The sequence below is a fragment of the Balaenoptera borealis genome, assembly GCF_965194805.1.
Source record: "Balaenoptera borealis genome assembly, chromosome: 11".
Classification (NCBI taxonomy): Eukaryota; Metazoa; Chordata; class Mammalia; order Artiodactyla; family Balaenopteridae; genus Balaenoptera; species Balaenoptera borealis.
The window spans coordinates 23,314,697-23,330,920 of record NC_138868.1 but is presented as its reverse complement, the minus strand read 5'-3'; the positions used below and the strand labels follow the sequence as shown (position 1 = coordinate 23,330,920).

Genomic DNA, 16,224 nt, shown 5'->3' with positions numbered 1-16,224 from the left:
TTTTTATGGACGGTGCAATGCTGTGGACATATATTGAGGGCTTATGCAAGTTCTGTATCTAGATTGGCATTTATCATGAGTAACTACATTAACTTATTTTATGACCTGAGCTCCAAGGTCCTGAAAAACTATGTGTTCGAAACTGCGTATGCCTGGGCAACCTACCTGTGCTCCTCACAAGCTCTGTACCAGCCATGAGCAAAGGATCTTGGATTTTCTGGGCCTCCAGTTTTCTATTTATAAAAAGGAGAAAACTTATGGAATGATCTGATGAGTTTTTTCTTCATTGGAATACTTTTATGATACGATATGAGACCTTGAGGTGTCATGGAAGGAGGTCTGAACTGGAGATCAGAGCTTAAACACCTAAATTCAGCAGATATTTATTTCATACCTATTATATACCAGACCCTTAAGCTACTACATGCTATGCTTCTGCAAATTGAAGTAATTTTAATTATTATTTAGAGAGGAAAGCAGTTAATCAGACCAAGAGGGAGTATAGTATAGAACAAGAGTCCTGAATTGGCATTAAGGGTCCCTGCTCTGTCCTTCCTTGTTTGTGTATAATTTTAGACACGTCATCTAACCCTTCCTAAACTTGGTCTGATTAGGCTTTGGGGGGTAGAAATGAGTAATGGATTGGGAGGGGTAGGCATTGTCATGGGAACAAAGGAAAAGTAGGAACAACAGACCTCTGGAAGCGCAAGAACTGGATGGCGGCTTTGATCCCAAGGCAGCCCTAGTGAGGGCCTCTGCTGCCCCCTGTGCCCACTTGCCTCCCTACCTACCCCATAGCTTCCTTCACCTCAGTAGTATTCAAATTCTGAAATTCCATGCAAAGTTTGTTTATAAAGGGGTTCTCTTGCTGGGAGAAAAATGGTTTGAACCAATGCCATCCTCTTACATAATTTCTGCTGACTCAGACCTCTGCCCCCCTCCCCCACCCCCGCCCCTTCAACTATATGCCAGCATCCCTTTTCTAGCTGCATCTGGGTGGCAGGGAAGTGGGTGAAGCAGGCTGGGAACAAGAGAAGTAGAGAGTAGGGAGTGGCTGGGCTTGTGGCAAACTGGACAGTGCATGCCCTGTTTAACAGGAAAGAAGCACCGTCGCACCAGCTAATTGTGGCTGTGTGGGCCTGCACCATGGACAATGCCAGGTCATCCAGAGTTTTCAAGGCAAGCTGAAAATCCACATTTTTGCATGAAGTTTGCTGCTTTTTACATGTTGGCAAGTAATTTAGAAAATGTTGACACCATGGGGTTCAAACAGTATACATCTAATATATATCTAGTTAGTCTACAGACAGTTTTTAGAAACCAGAGTTCAGATAAAGTCATGACCTTTCAGCTTTTGTTCTGGATACTAGGTACATGTGTGTGTGTGTGTTTTCACATTCCTGAAATGGAATCTGATTGGCCCAATGTACCTTTTCAGGCCAGAGTTTCTCAGAGGAGTTTATCACAGAGTTTGGCTGCATTTGGGTCAGTGCCCACCGGGGCTGCCTAAGGCCTAGCCTTTCAGCAGGAACCTTGATTGGGCCAACTTCCATTTCAGAGGCTGTAGCCATGGTAAGCTGTGTACCTGATATATCTAATAAAGAACTAGAATTTCCTCCTCCATAAATGAATATTTAAGTAGCATGATCTGTATTGGTTTCTTCTAACAAAATTCTATTTCTTAATAAGAAAAAGCAATGTTCCACTGATATTTAGTTAGAATTTTGGTAAAAATGTGGGTGGTGACAAGTATAATATATTGGTATTAATGGTCCTTAGAGCAAAGCTCTGATTTGCACCAAAATGTTGGCTCCTTCTTATTTTAAGAAAATTCTGTTCACAAAATTAGCAACCCTTAGGGTTAGAAGAGAGTTTAACCTCTTTAAACCTCCCTTCCAATCCCTGAATATTCTTTTATGGCATCCCCACCAAGCTGGCATCGCCTATATTGTGAATACTTCTCTTTACAGGGAGTGTAAAGGGAGCCACGTTTATCCTCGGATAGCCTGGTGATTAAGTTTTTTCTTATTGCACAGAGCCCAACCCACCACACGCAGTCAGCATAGCATAAATTTGCTAAATGAAATCTATTCACGTTTTCTTTCATATGATGTTTACTGGGGAGATACTATATGCCAGGAACTCTCCTAGGATCTTGAGTAATATCAGAGCAAATCCACGTTCTTGTAGAGCTGATGTTCTAGTGCAGAAGCAAGAGGTGGTGGGAGAGACAATAAATGTTTTTAAAAAGTAAATCACATAAAATGTTACAAGGTGATAGATACCATGGAAAAAAGAAAGAGTAGAGTTGAATGAAGGGGATTGGGAGGGAGGAGTGAGCTACAATTTTAAATAGACTGAATAGGGTAGGCCTCATTGAACAAAGATTCCCTTTCCACTTCCCAGACCTGCAGGATAATAATAGTAATAATAATAGCTTAGTATCTGTTGAATCCCAGCAGAGATTCTAAGCACTTTCTCTGTATGAAATTCATTAAATCCTCATAACAACCCTGAGCTAGCTACTACTTTTATCCCCATTTTCATAGGAGCACACTAAGGGGTAGCGGTTAAGTAAGTTGGCTAATATCATGCAACTAAGTAAGAGATGGTGGTCGACTAACCTTGACCTTCTGGCTCCAGGCTTTGGCTCTCAAACGCTCAACACAGCTGCTTTTCAATGCATCTCCCAAGTCTCCTCGTTGACCACTGCCCTCTCTATTGTTTCTTTCCCAGGCACGTGCTTTGTCCAGTGCCTTTCATTGTCTGTGATTGCTGGGATGAGGCTTAAAGTCTCTTCATCGTCCTGGGGTTTGTTGAGAATACTTTAGCTTTATCTGATATCACTGGACAAGGCGGGGGCAACCAGAGCTTCACGAAACCCTCCTTGGGCACACTCTGACCAGCCACCCTTACATCGGTTTTGTAAGGTCACAGTGATCAAAATAAACATGAATTTTTTTCCCTCAGTTTTGACATAAAAAGACATCTTTTTTCAGCAAATGTCACTGTGGTTTCAAAGCCTAAGTGTGATGTGTGAACGGGGCAGCATTTGTAAAGTATTTCCTGCTCAGCCATAGGGTGAAATTATGCAAGCCAGTGAGTCCTGAAAACAGCTGCATCAAATTCTTAACACCTGCAAAAAAAAAAGTTTTGAAAATAACTTTTCATTGTTTTTAATTTGGGGATTGGTTGGTTTTCTGCTGTTTCAAACTCTGAAGGACCCTCCAATTCACTAAACCTTCAGTTGGAAAGAGAAGTGGGGAATTTTAAGAGAGTTTTGCAAATCTAAGGGAGAGACTTCACTGGAATTATATTTTCATTGATGCACTTGAAACAACTTCTCCTGGAATCAGCCTCAGGACTGCTCCTTAAAGCCACGACAAAAGCCCCAGAATCTAGTCCTCTAGTGCGCCCTAGAGTCACTCCCTTGGCTTCTTGGTAGAGTTTCTCTTCGTAGGGGTGGAGGTAGGTGGGGGGGTCTCGTCTTGTGCGAGGGGAAAGCAGAGCCAAGCTCCCATGACCTGTTGCATCCTCCCCAGCTTTTCAAGTTAAAGCGTTGGATTTCCTGAAATTGTTGAACTGGATCTAAGCGCAGGCGCCCCCTTTCCCCTGCCCCCCTCCTTAGCAAGGTGAGAGTTGCTGCTGCGGAGGGGCAGTGGGAGGGGGTGAGGTGGGGCTGGGATGGGGGCTGTTGGAGAGAAACTGAAGCGATGAGCACAGGACAGGAAAAGTGGGAGGAGGAGGAAGAGGAGGGGGGGAGGAGGAGGTCGTAAGATGAGAGAGGAGGGAAACGTGTCACCAGCTCGGCTCCGGGAGCTCCGCTGCCGCCGCGTTTGTGGACTCGCGCCGGAGAGGACTTGAGTCTGGACCGGACCCCGCGGAGGGCAGAGCCGGGAGAGGAGGTAGAGAAGGCGGCTGAGCGGAGCCCGGCGGCGAGAGCCATCCAGGTCGCTCACTGCTCTCGGGTGAGAAAACTTTCTCGGGAAGACCGGAAACTTTTCCCTGGGCGCGCGGAGTCTGGGGCGGAGGCGAGCTGCGGGTGTGCGTGACTCGAGGTGACTCAGGAGGGGCTGGAGTCTTAGGCTCAGCAGTGGCACGGGATTGAGAACAAAAATCTCCGGGCACACCGGGCACAATCCGGCGGGGCACGGGGAGGGGCCTTGGGGAAAGCGTTACATTTGGGGGCAACCGGGTGGGGGCCCCCGCGTGGTTAAGGATTCTCCGATCGGACGCTGCAGGCGGGTATAGAGGAAGGGGCTCGCGACCACCATGGGGGGCGCGGGGGGGGGGCGGGAAGCGCGCCCAGCGTCCGCACCTTAGGGTGGGCGAGGGACCGCTGTGGGGTGGAACGCGGGACGCCGCCGATCCTGGGACCCAGGCTGTGCCAGGAGATCGAAAAAGAAAGTTTGCTTGTCGGTCTTTCTCGTTCTCCTCTTTGGCCTGAGGGGCAAATCTAAAGAGCTGCCCCTACTCGGGCGCGGGCGATTCGGCGCCCCGAAACACCCCATCTTTTCCTGCCATTCCCCCTTTTTCCGGAGAGAGGCGTGGGAGGGGAGGCCAGAGAAGTGAGCCGCTTTGTCCCGAGCGCCGCTGGACGTGCGCGCTCTGCCGACTGGGGCGGGCCCGGGCGCAGCTTGCGGAGACCCGGCGGGGCGGGCGGCTCTGCTCGCCGGCGGCATCCCCTTTCTGCTTCACCTTTCCCGCCAGACCTCCTTTTGGAGACGCTTTCCCCTGTGCGCCTACTGTGCGCGCGCAGAGCTCCTTGCGCGCACAGGGGGCGCCGTGGAGCCTCCGCCCCTGCAGCCGGCACCCTCTTGTCCCCAGTCTTCCGCCCCTTTTCCGAGGGACGGCCGTCCGAGGGCAGACCAGGTTGTGTTACTTGCAAACCGTGCTTCAGGAATCGGCTGTGGGGTGCCTCTGTGGTTGGCAACAGGGTTTTCCCCTTGTTCTACCCACCTGCCTTTGGTCACATGCCACCGCCTCTTCCCCCGCGGTGCCGGGAGCCCGCGTTTTGTTTGTCAGCAGTAAGGCGGTGAGTATTTATAGACGCACTACAGTCTGCGGAGTGCAAGGTTTCAATTACTGCGATGCGCCCCACAAGACGGAAGGCTCACGCGAGGCGGCTCAGCGGCAGGTCTGCTCCGGAGACCCGCTTGGAAATAGTTCTGGGCCGGAGTCTCCGGGCATCCCTGCTGGGGCAGAGTTCTGGACCTGTTGCCCAGACGATACGTGCAAATCCAAATGACCCATTGCAAAGGACCAAAGCAGTCAAGGACGCCAACTCCAGATTGTCTCCATCCCCTGCCCCTCCCCCATCAAAGGCTGCTCGCTGATCAAGCCTCAGAGACTGCCCTTTTTACTTCCCTTTAGTGACCACCGTGGGTGCAGTCATGACATTTCACTGGCCTACATGCTGCAATATTTCACGGTGCTGTGCTCTGGTAAATTGCTCTCTGGCTGGAAGGCGCTGTTACTGACAGCATGAAGCAGCAAGCGGGTCAGGAGGAGAGGTGGAACTTGCAGAAACTAATTCAGCCACATTTTAAATTTAGCCCCTGGTGAGGTTCCTAGTACGACTGAGGAAAGTGCAGCCCTCCTCTCTGTGGAACCTGGCTGGCCGGTCTTCTCTGGTTGCATTCAGCCCAAGAATCTGACCAAGGGTGCTGTTCAGAGTGTTTTTGTAGAATGTAGCAGATAAGGGAAACAATGCTTGGTCAGTCCACAAAGTTGTCTTTGGTTTTTTCAGCTCCAACCATTGTCCTTTCAGTATTTTACTGAAGCTTCTAACAGCCAGAACCATTAGTAGTGTAAAAAAAAAAGGCATTAGAAATAGACTTGTTTGACTGGGTTCTTTCTCAAGGGCTTAGTTTAGACAAAATTATTTCTCAATGAGGAGACCTCGTTTCTTTCAGATCCAGAGGGTCATGGATGTGTATTTATTTCAATGGGTGAAATTTCAATAATGGTCTGTGTTTGAACATTACAAAAATGTTCCCTTTATTTTAAAAAAGGGGAGGGGGCAAGCGCCTCTTGTGGTCTTAATAATGTCTTAAACTCTGCACTAACAGACTCTGATAATATTATGTAATCTGCACCAAAACAATGGTGAAATAGGTACTATCATATCCCCATTACATAGGTAAGCCCACTGAGGCTTAGAGAACTTCAGTTATTTGTCCAAAGCGACACACACAGGGGTGGAGCTGAGAATGGGTTCCAGATCTGTTACTCCAGCCTTGTAGTGCCAGCCTGTTCTGGAGATGTCTTTCCTTTCAGGGCCTCAGTTGTTAATTAGATCATCTTATAGTTGATTAACTTGGTGGCTTTTTTCTTTAAATGTCACATAATATCACAGAGTGGCTCAAAAACTGAAAAAAAATAATCCCAGTCTTGTCTTTAGAAAACTATCACACTGCTATCTGAAAATTTCATGCTGGAAATCCAGAGCTAATGTCATAATCTTCAATTCATTCATCGACAATGTATGTGCAACACTTAAACCATTCATCTGTAGAAAACTGAAATCAGTAAGGGCTTTGTGGATTTTTTTTTTAAATATATTTATTTATTTTTGGCTGTGTTGGGTCTTCGTTTCTGTGCAAGGGCTTTCTCTAGTTGCGGCGAGCGGGGACCACTCTTCATCGTGGTGCGCGGGCCTCTCACTATCGCGGCCTCTCTTGTTGTGGAGCACAGGCTCCGGACGCGCAGGCTCAGTAGTTGTGGCTCACGGGCCCAGTTGCTCTGCGGCATGTGGGATATTCCCAGACCAGGGCTCGAACCCGTGTCCCCTGCATTGGCAGGCGGATTCTCAACCACTGCACCACCAGGGAAGCCCTGTGGATTTCTTAATGATTTCTCTGTCTTAGGGAATTTGTAGGTGTGCATGTATATAATCCGCTGTGGTCATTCCTTTTGTATTGCCCTTGTACAAGGTAAAATATACTGAAATCTTTCTTGAATTGTAGCCTTTTTCACGTTCACCTTTTTTTGCAGAGCTAGACCAATACAGAATTGATTTGAGAAATAGAGTGTGAGGCCCTATGAAAGATCCCTACTGTGTTTAGCATTCATCATTGAAAGTTTATTCCCTAGAGTTGCCTCTGTATGTGCAAAATGTAAATGCTTGCTAAAAGCAATGCTTATAGAAAGTATCATTTGTGAACAAGTCAGTGGGAATTAGTATTTCAGTTGCTGAAAGTTGGGAATAAAATATTTTGTGGGCTTCGTATGGGGTATGAGGTTAGTAATTTTGGAACAGAGACGGTGGTACCCTGTTAAGCAGAAGGTACTGTTTTACAAGGGAAGATTCCCCTTTGGAGCTAAGAAGGAGGTTGGGAGCATAGATGATGCAAGGCAATAATGGGGCATCAGAGGTGAACTTGAGTTATTTACGCTTTTGTCAGGGGCTGGAGATCCAAGGCAAGGTTTACCTTGAAACTTGTACAGTTAAATGAGCCAACTTATTTACTGGGCAGTAACTGTGAGCCAGGTCCAGCCATGGTAATGTTATCTGAACCTCACAACAACTGTGCAGGTAGCTATTCTTTTCTCTATTTTAAGATGTGAAAATGAAGGCTCAGAGAGGTTAATTACTTTCCTGATGTCACACAGCTATTAACTAAAGCCCCTTGTTCTTTCTAGTTCATTTTGATATCTACCCTTGAAGGCCTTCCATGAAGAACCCAGGGTCCCAAGTACTCAAGAAGGTCCTACTTGTTCACATGGAAGTTTCTGGAAGTTTCTGGATCAGAGCAGTGTGGTAGCACTAAAATGAGGGCACAGGAGTTGGGTGAACAATGGAGGAACTGAAGGGACAGTCTGGATAATTCTGACAGTAGTTATCCCATGGAAGAAGGAGAGAGGCCCAGAAGGTATTGTGAATTTAAGAATTACTGGCATTGGTCTGGCTGGGGATGGCTGTCACATTGCTGGGCAAGACCTGGCAATTAGCCTGCCCGACAAGGTGCTGAGAGGGGAAAATGGGGGAGGAAGTACTACCACCTCCCTTGGCATGGCTTCTGTTGTGAAGAGGACTTGTTGGAAACCCCAGGTTATAGTTGATGTAAATTAGGGAGTCCGTGAGACCTGTTTCCATTTTAATTGGACTTGGCTCTTTGAGGTAACAATCGCCCAATCTCTCTCTTTATTCTTTTCTTATGTTTTGCCAGTTTATGGCCTTTGTAGATCAATCCTTGGATTTCATTTAGAGGCGAGAGAGAGAGAAAGAGGAAGAAAAAAAAAAAAGCAAAGGTTAGTGATTATCTAAATTGGATTAAGCTCTGTCTAGTAGCCGTTTAAAGAAATACTGCTGGCTCTCTAATTACCATCAACTAGGAATTTAAACGGTCTATTAAATTTAAGCTGACTTTTTTTCTTTCTCTTTTTTTTTTTGGCCCTCTGATAGTTGCAGCTTTAACATATTCTGGAAGTTTGGGGGCTTTTTATATATTCTTCAAATGTGTGGAGGACATTCTCTGCCTCCTCCCTTTAAAAAATATTACATTTCTGTAAGAGGATAATAAATGATATTATTATATACTGGCTTGGTTAAAAAGCAGAAGCTCATAGCCAGGTTCAGCCGGCTCTGGCTGGCTGGAGAGCGAGTCAGTTAACCGAGTTCTTTGTCAGAAATGTAGAGACACCTATGTTAGGCTTTCAGGGTGGAGTATGGCTCGCTTATTTTTCTCTGTAGTAAAAAGTTAGGCTTAGAATGAAAATCAGCCACCTTTACTCTGTGTGGAAGCTCTGAGTCAAAAATATGAGTGTTCTTTATCAAAGTGGGTGGTGCGTGTGCTTTGGGGCTGGGACTAAGCTGAGGTGAGCGAGGCATCAAGAGCATGGCCCTGAGAGAGATGCCTCACTCGCCCCCCCCCCCCCCCTCCCAGCCTTGCTGTGCTTACGGTGAACTGTGCCCAGAAGGGTTCTGGAGAGCAGTGGAACGCACCAAAAGATCTCTCTCCCTCTTGACCATGGCCTATGGAAAAGCCAGGTCAACATCTACCCCTGCCACTGCCCAAACAGCCTCTCATAATTATTTGTACAATTTATTTTGCATATAATCATATGTTACAAAAAGCATGTATTTCCCTCTAAGCTTTCATTCTCTTTCCCTCACCTCAATTTTAGGGTGTAAATATGAGATTTCTCTCAGGCACTCATCAGTGTTCTGCTTTCACTTTAGATGATCGCCAAACACCAGCAACACCTCCAGTTTCTTGCTTCTCTCATTTCTTACAGAACTTCCTTCAACTTTGCTGGTTCTTTTGGACACAGGACGAGTTCTGTGTTTTGTTGAAGGCATCTGTGACAGCGGTTAGGTTTCTAGCAAATACTAGGATTAAGGGGACACTTAGGGGCTCCCTTGGCCATTCAGGAACTAAAGTATATGTCCATTTAAGCTGAGCCTGGGAGAATACGTGAAGGAATTTGTTTTCCTCTTCTTCCCAAGGACTGGGGGCAAAAATCCAGCAAGGGCTCTGATGTGTGTCTGTATTATTCTGAACTAAGCTGCCTCAAACCCTGTTACAACCTGCTCGTGACCTCAACTGCATAAATCCTCCGTGTAAACCCTTTTACGCTTGCTGTTGAACTCTAAATACTCCTCTGGAACGGGTTCAGCATCATTCCCCAGATGTCTTTGGGGGAGACCACGTCAGCTGCTACTGTCATTCTGGAGAACTCCACTACAGCTTGCTGGCCGCTGGGGTCCACCACCGTGCAGCTGTATGGCCACTTTCATTGTAAAATATCTGGAGGCAAAAGTAGTGGGTGAACATGGTAATCCTTTGCAGTGTTCTGAGATAATCAAAAAAAAAAAAAAAACTTGACCAACAGGATAATCGATTCCTTTCAGGCTTCAGAAAAGCCCCCAAGACACCCCCAAAGGTTAGAATCAACTTTGCAGAGGGGAGAGTTGTTCAAAGAGGGCACGCATTGGTCCTAACTGGCATCTTGGAGACAACACAGGTCAGGGATTTGAGATCTGGAGTCTGATCCCGACTCTGCTGTGGGCAAGCTGTCTGACCCTGGGCCAGTTGCTCAGTGTTCCTGTCTACAAAATAAAGAGATTGGTCTTCCGCGAAGGTTCCTTCCTATTCTAAAATTCTGTGATGGCCAAGGATGTGTGGTCTAGAGCAGTTCTTCTCCAAGTGCATACGAATCACCCAGGGATCTTGTTAAGCCACAGAACCTGATTCAGTGGGTCTGGGTTGGGGCCTGAATGACTAACAAGCTCCCGGGTGATGCTGATTCCGCTGATTCTCAGGTTGCTGGTTAAGTAGCCAGGCACTAGAGTCTGGACCAGGGTCTCTCAACCTTGGCCCTATTGATACTTGGGACTGGACAATTCTTTGTTGTGGGAAGCTGTCCTGTGCATTGGAGGAAGTTTAACAGCATCCCTGACCTCTACCTGCTAGATGCCTGTAGTACCCTTCACACCTCCCCAGTATGGCAGCCAAAAAATACCTCCAGACATTGCTGAATGTCTCCTGCAGGAGGAGAGGGGGCAAAATCACCCCTGGTTGAGAACATTGGTTCTCCCTGCAACAGTGTTATCAATCCTGGTTGTACATCAGAATCACCTGGAAGATGTCTAGAAAATACAATAGTCTGGAGTTCTTCTCTTAAATTCTGGAAAAGTACTAGTCCCAGACTTGAGTCCTGGTGCTATTATCCTTCCATAGCTGTGGGCCAGCTCCTCTGGCCTCCGAACCAGAAACTCTTCACTTCTAAAATAGAGGTCATAATGATGCCTACTTCCGAGGGTTGTTGGGAAGATCAACTGAGATGACATGAAAATGAGCTTTAGAAACTACAGTCATCCCTCAGTATCTGCAGGGCACTGGTTCCAGGACCTCTCCCCCCTTCCCTATACCAAAATCCAAGGATGCTCAAGTTCTTTACATTCGGCCCTCTGTACCCGAGGGCTCAGAACCCGCAGATATGTAAGGCTGACTGTATAAAGTGCTGTGCAGACGTCAGTGGTGAGTGTTATACCACAGGCCCCTGGAGTTTTATTTTGTTTGTTCAATTACTTTATTTATTTTTCCCAGGACTGGATTCATCTTCCCACAGGTCTGCCTAAGTGACCTCCACACTTTTCCCTCATTATTCCTCCGGCGCTGGCAGTTAGGAGCTGTGCGTCTTTTTCTGCAGTCAAAAACTGGCAGCCCGGGAGCCAAACTTTGGCATCAGAAATGTCTCGTTTGGTTTGAGTCGTGTTTTGAAAAAAAAATGATTATTTTTTCCAGTATTTAAAAATTGGGAGATTTGACATATAAACACAGGTTTCCAGCTTTTCTTTAAAAAAACAAAAAGAAGACTGAATGTTCTCTTTAGTTTGGTATGGTCCCCACCTGGCCTTCTAAGCGTGGTTGTGTTTTCTGCCTTGGCCTCTGTAGGCACTGAGTTTGCCATCTCAGCTTTAGGCCTTCCTGTGTTTTTCTTTCATCGTGACCAAATTACTATTCCTTTTTTCTCTTTTCTTTATTACTGGTAGGACAACGTCTGGCTCATCTTTGCATCCTGGGTAGTGGGTGCTCACTAGCTATTTATTAAAATGCGATATTTTGTCCCATCCTTTTCTGTCACAGATGAAAAATAAAAGGATACTCGTTGAGCTTTACCTATGAAAGCTTGCTTTTCCTTCCCCAAATTTCCTTTCCAGTGTCCAGCGCCCATATTCTTTAGAGAAACAGACAAGAAAATGGAGAGCATGTATTTTCGGTTGACCTTTCATTAACTTTACTTTGTAACTGGAGAAGGTGATTTAACCTTTCTGCGTCAATCTTGTCTCAACTGTCCATCTTCAGTTACAGCCCTCGGTGTCGACTTGCATTTATAACATTACTTCTGAGTATTTCCTGCGAGCCCCTGAGCCCCCTGGGGGCAGATACTTTATTCTTCTTTGCCCCGTATGGCTTCCTCTACTTAGATCCTGGCACACAGCGGACCTTCTAACATGTGGTGGTTGCATGAACTTGAATCGAACTCATGACCTCCCTGAAATGATCAGATCCCAAGAGCCCCTTCAGGCTTCTGACTCTCTCTATCCAGTGCTGTTTACACTTGGCCCCATGACATAGGAAGAAGTGCCCTTCCCCTTCATCTCCTTTTCTTACGAAAAAGCACTCCATCCTGTTTCTGCAATGGGAGAGTGAAGCTAATTTTTAATAAATCGCACATGTTAATCTAGAGCACATTTCCCCACACTGAAAACTCTTGTTGGCTGCCAGACAGTAGCTTTTGACCGCTCTGTCACCCCCCAGGGATTTATGTATGTTCCATGTCAGCAATGTAATTGCTGACATCACGGTCGGTCTCGGCTACTGCTGGTGTCTAGCCTTTTGTTTTATCATCTGGGAGGCACTGCAGAATTGCTCTGGATGGCATTTATAGGCCACACCCAAACAATCTGCACTCCAAGAAACTCCCTCCTCAAAGTGGGGCTTATAGAGGAGTAGATAAGATGTGTGGTTGTTCCCCACAGTTTTGCTTGACTTGTATCACAGGAGGGGATTTTTCTGGTGATTATACTGTGGTTTGCAGGCCTGGGTGGTGACGATGATGGGATGAAATAATTACTTCTAGATGGATCTGAAGTGTCAGTGCTCTGAGTCCTGTGGACATTTAGCCAACACTTTGAAACAGAGAGAAACATGCGCTTGCATCCTGTTTGTGCCGATATTTACTCTTGCACAAATTCAGACTCCCAGACTCTTCTGTCTGCGCTTGGTTTCCAGCGGAGTGCTGAGAAAGTTGCCTCATTCTTCCTGTTGAGCCTTTTCCATAGTCCAAACTTGACCTTTAACATTTTCTTGTTTGTGGGAGTGTCTGTCTCTCGGCTGTCTTTTGTCTCCTCCAAGTTGCGAAGTTTGGTCCTTAATCCCAACAAGCGTGCTGTGCTCTGCCGCAGTCACCTTCCTCTGCTGTGTTTGTAGGATCCACTGGCCAGCATGCAGACCTAGGACTCTGTGCCCGCGTGGCCCAGGTCCAATAATGCTTAGGCGGACCCAAGTTCAGGCAGAAGGAAGGGCATTTTTCTGGTCCCCCAGAAATGGGAGGGCTGCTCTTTCTGCTGGCTCGGAAGTCCACATTTCATCCCGTCATTCAAAATTATTTACTGGGCACCTTTTATGTGCCCAGCACTGTGCTCATAGCGGGATACAGCAGTGAACGAGACAAGCAAGGTCTTACAGGTCTTTAAGGAACTTACGTGTTCTTAGGGCCGGTCAGACAGTGAACAAGTAGACACAATGACTTCAGCTCGCTTGAAGGTACCATGAAGAAACGAAGCTTCCTTCCTGTAAGGGACAGAGCATACAGGCTGCCTGAACCTGGTAAGAAGCTGTTGGTGATGGTTGAGAAGGGAAGCCATGGGTGGTGACTGTGTGGCAGACAGGAATGTTGTTAAAACAGAGGGTTGGGAGTTCAGGCCCTGGAATCAGGTAGGATTTGACTTTTGGTCCCACTTAGTAGTCTTCTGACCTTGGGCAAGTTAATTCCCAGGCTTCAGTTTCTTCCTCTGCAAAACGGGAATAACAAAACCTACTTCCTGGGGGTTGGTTTAGGGTGGAAATGAACTAAGGCGATAGACACCCATAGAGGCTCGGCACCATCCCACCGTCACGACCAGCCTCTGAGGATGGTTAGTATATTCTTAGGAGCAACAACAATAGTAAAATCGGCGTGGTAGGCAATTGATTTGCAAAATGGTCCCACTGCTCTTAAAAACCCACTTCTGACTTGGTTTCCATCCCATGGGCGGAGGTTGGGGAGTTCAAATCTGGTTTCCTAGGTTGGCTTAGAGGGTTCTGTTTGGTGTGTGTTTCTTTTAGTGAAATCCCAGGTGCTGCTGGCTCTCCCTGGTGAAGAGTATACCTGGGTGTGTATGTGATATCGGGGTGGCGGGTTGCTTTTGGCTCTACCGAGGAATCGATGATGGGGTAAGAGTGAGATAAGAGAGAGAACTGGTTGGTAAAGAGGCTGGTCAACTAGATGATGTGGCAGGTGGGAGCGGATACATCGGCTGAGGGCTGGTTCTGCGTACGCACCGTGTCAGGGTCTGATCCCCCTCCAAGTCTGTCAGAGGCACCCAGTTTCGTGTGGCTTACAGGGTAGACACTGAATGCATGGCTGGTGATGCTGAGAGGTTATCATGGCCATCAGCAAAGCCAAACTCTTAATTAGCTGAGAAGTCAATAGATCTAGGGAAGGGAAGTGACTTACCCAAGGCCACAGTGGCTGGGTAGTGCTGGCTTACGTTACACCCCCGTTAGGCTCTGGGTAAAAGGTGTGAGAAGGTTTGGTGGTCATAGCTACGATGGGAGAAAATAAAGGTCACCAACCTATATGTGAGGCCCCCAAAGTGTTAGTCAGCCTGGTGAATTAGTTGCCAATACTTGCATATCAAGTGATTTCAACATTTTAAAAACTCTGGATTCGGGGCTTCTCTTAGAAAATTCAGATCTGGGACTGCTGGGCTTTTATACTGAGATGGCAAAAACCAGATTGGATTGAGCAATGGCTGGCTCCTTTAGCCTGGGTTGGTCCTGCCCACTCTCTGGGATGTTCCAGACTCAGCCCTTTGGGCTTGTTTGTGATGCATGATGCAAAGACGGAAAGAAATTGGTTCTTCCTTTCGTCTTCGTTTCTTACCAGGGTTTATTTTCTGGCCCATGTATCCCTAACAAGGCAGCTCCTTTTATAGAGTAAGTGTGCTGAATAAATCAATTTGCGTTGAATGAATGAGTGAATGGATAGTTATGGATAGAGGACTGCACTGGGGATCAGGAGCCAAGTTTGAATCCTGACTTCCCCCTGATAGCTGAGTGACTTTGAACAAGTCATATAACCTCTATTGATTTTTACTTTTGGAGGAGGGAGGGAAGTAGGAGGCGGTCACTGTTGTTTTTACTTATTTATTTGAATAAGTAATACATCTTCATGTTTCAAAATTCAAAAGGTACAAAAGGGTTTATAGAGAAAAGAGTTCCCCTCTGTATCCCTACCACCCAGCTCCTTTCCTGGGGAAAACCTGTGTTACCAGTTCCTGGTTTGTCCTTTCAGAGATACTTTATGCTCATGCAGTGAAATATGCAAATACTCTTTTTCATCTTTTTTTATGTAGATGGGAGCCTAATATACAAATGATTCTATGCTTAACTTTTCAACACGCTTCACTCAGAGTGTCCCCTGGAGAGCATCCCGGGCTCTCCCCTTCTTTCTTAGATTCCAGAGTATGGGATACCATAGTTGACATAGTCAGTCCTCTGTTGCTGAGCATTTAGGGTCTTCCCAACCCATTGCTTTTATGAAGGAGGCTCTAGTAAAAGCTCTGGTTCCATAAGCCACTTGACATGCCTGGAATAACATTACTGGGAGTAGATTTGCTGTGTCTGAGGGTACAGCCGTTGTTATTTTGGTAGACCTTGTCAAATTTCCCTCCATAGCAGTTGCCCCAGACTGCTGTCCCTCCAGCAGGGCGTGAGAGTGCCTGTTGTCCCACACCATGGCTGGGTGTCACCTTTTGGGACCTATGAGGGCTTCGTGAAGAGCAGTGTTCTATAAAAAATTTAATACTAGCTACAATTTGGGGGACCCCTACTATGGGCCAGGCCATGGTCTGGGCTGTCTCATTTAATGTTAACAACATCGAGGGAAGTATCACAGTCATTTGACAGATGAGGAAACTGAGATTCAGAGAGGTTGAGCCATTTATCCAGGTCACCCAGTTAATAAATTGTAGAGGCTGGATTTGAACCCAGGTTTGTCAGATTTGAATACCAGGATGTTTTCATACAGTAAAGCCGTATGTAATGTGAGGTGTCAGTATCCTCAGCTGACACTTGCTTATAGTTTCTGTGTCTCCCAGCAACAGTACCTCTCGTGGGGCTGGTTCATTTGCTCATTCATCAAATATCTGTGGAATTCCTGCACTATACCAAGCTCTGGGGATGCACCTGAGAACAAGATAGACATAGTCCCTGACCTTATGGACCTCATAAAAACAATAAGAAATAATTCTGTAGTGATTTATTGAGGTAGATTGTGATATGACAACAAAGGAGGTGAGGAGGACACTCTATGGGGTGATGTGACCTGATCATGGGGGAGGGGAAGGAGGGCCTTTCTGAGCAAAGGAAGTTTAGACAATAAAGGGTGTGCAGGTTTGAGCCTGGAGAAGTGAGTGGGAAGTATTTCACACAGAGGGCACAGCATGTG

At 46.5% G+C, this 16,224-nt stretch overlaps 1 protein-coding gene and 1 long non-coding RNA gene across 7 annotated transcripts in view; one reads left to right on the top strand and one right to left on the bottom strand.

The window, feature by feature from the left end:
• The window catches only part of LOC309606585, a 257,753-nt gene that overhangs the window by 12,105 nt on the left and 229,424 nt on the right, over positions 1 to 16,224 (bottom strand). Inside the window, exons 2-3 of the long non-coding RNA XR_014231965.1 lie at positions 4,964 to 6,637; positions 166 to 3,136 (exon numbers count right to left, since the gene is read on the bottom strand). This is a non-coding gene — a long non-coding RNA (uncharacterized lncRNA). The remainder of the gene's footprint in view (positions 1 to 165; positions 3,137 to 4,963; positions 6,638 to 16,224) is intronic.
• PRR5L (proline rich 5 like) overlaps positions 1 to 16,224 on the top strand; it is a 129,902-nt gene that overhangs the window by 51,836 nt on the left and 61,842 nt on the right. For 2 of the 6 annotated variants that reach the window (XM_082343830.1, XM_082343832.1), the window contains exon 1: positions 3,697 to 3,968. The exons of 1 other annotated variant lie outside the window; for it this stretch is intronic. The gene's annotated coding sequence lies outside the window, so the exon portion shown is untranslated. Of the gene's footprint in view, positions 1 to 3,696; positions 4,059 to 7,644; positions 7,875 to 8,171; positions 13,341 to 16,224 lie in introns of those variants that run through there. 3 more of the 6 variants (XM_082343828.1, XM_082343829.1, XM_082343827.1) reach the window with 3 other exon arrangements.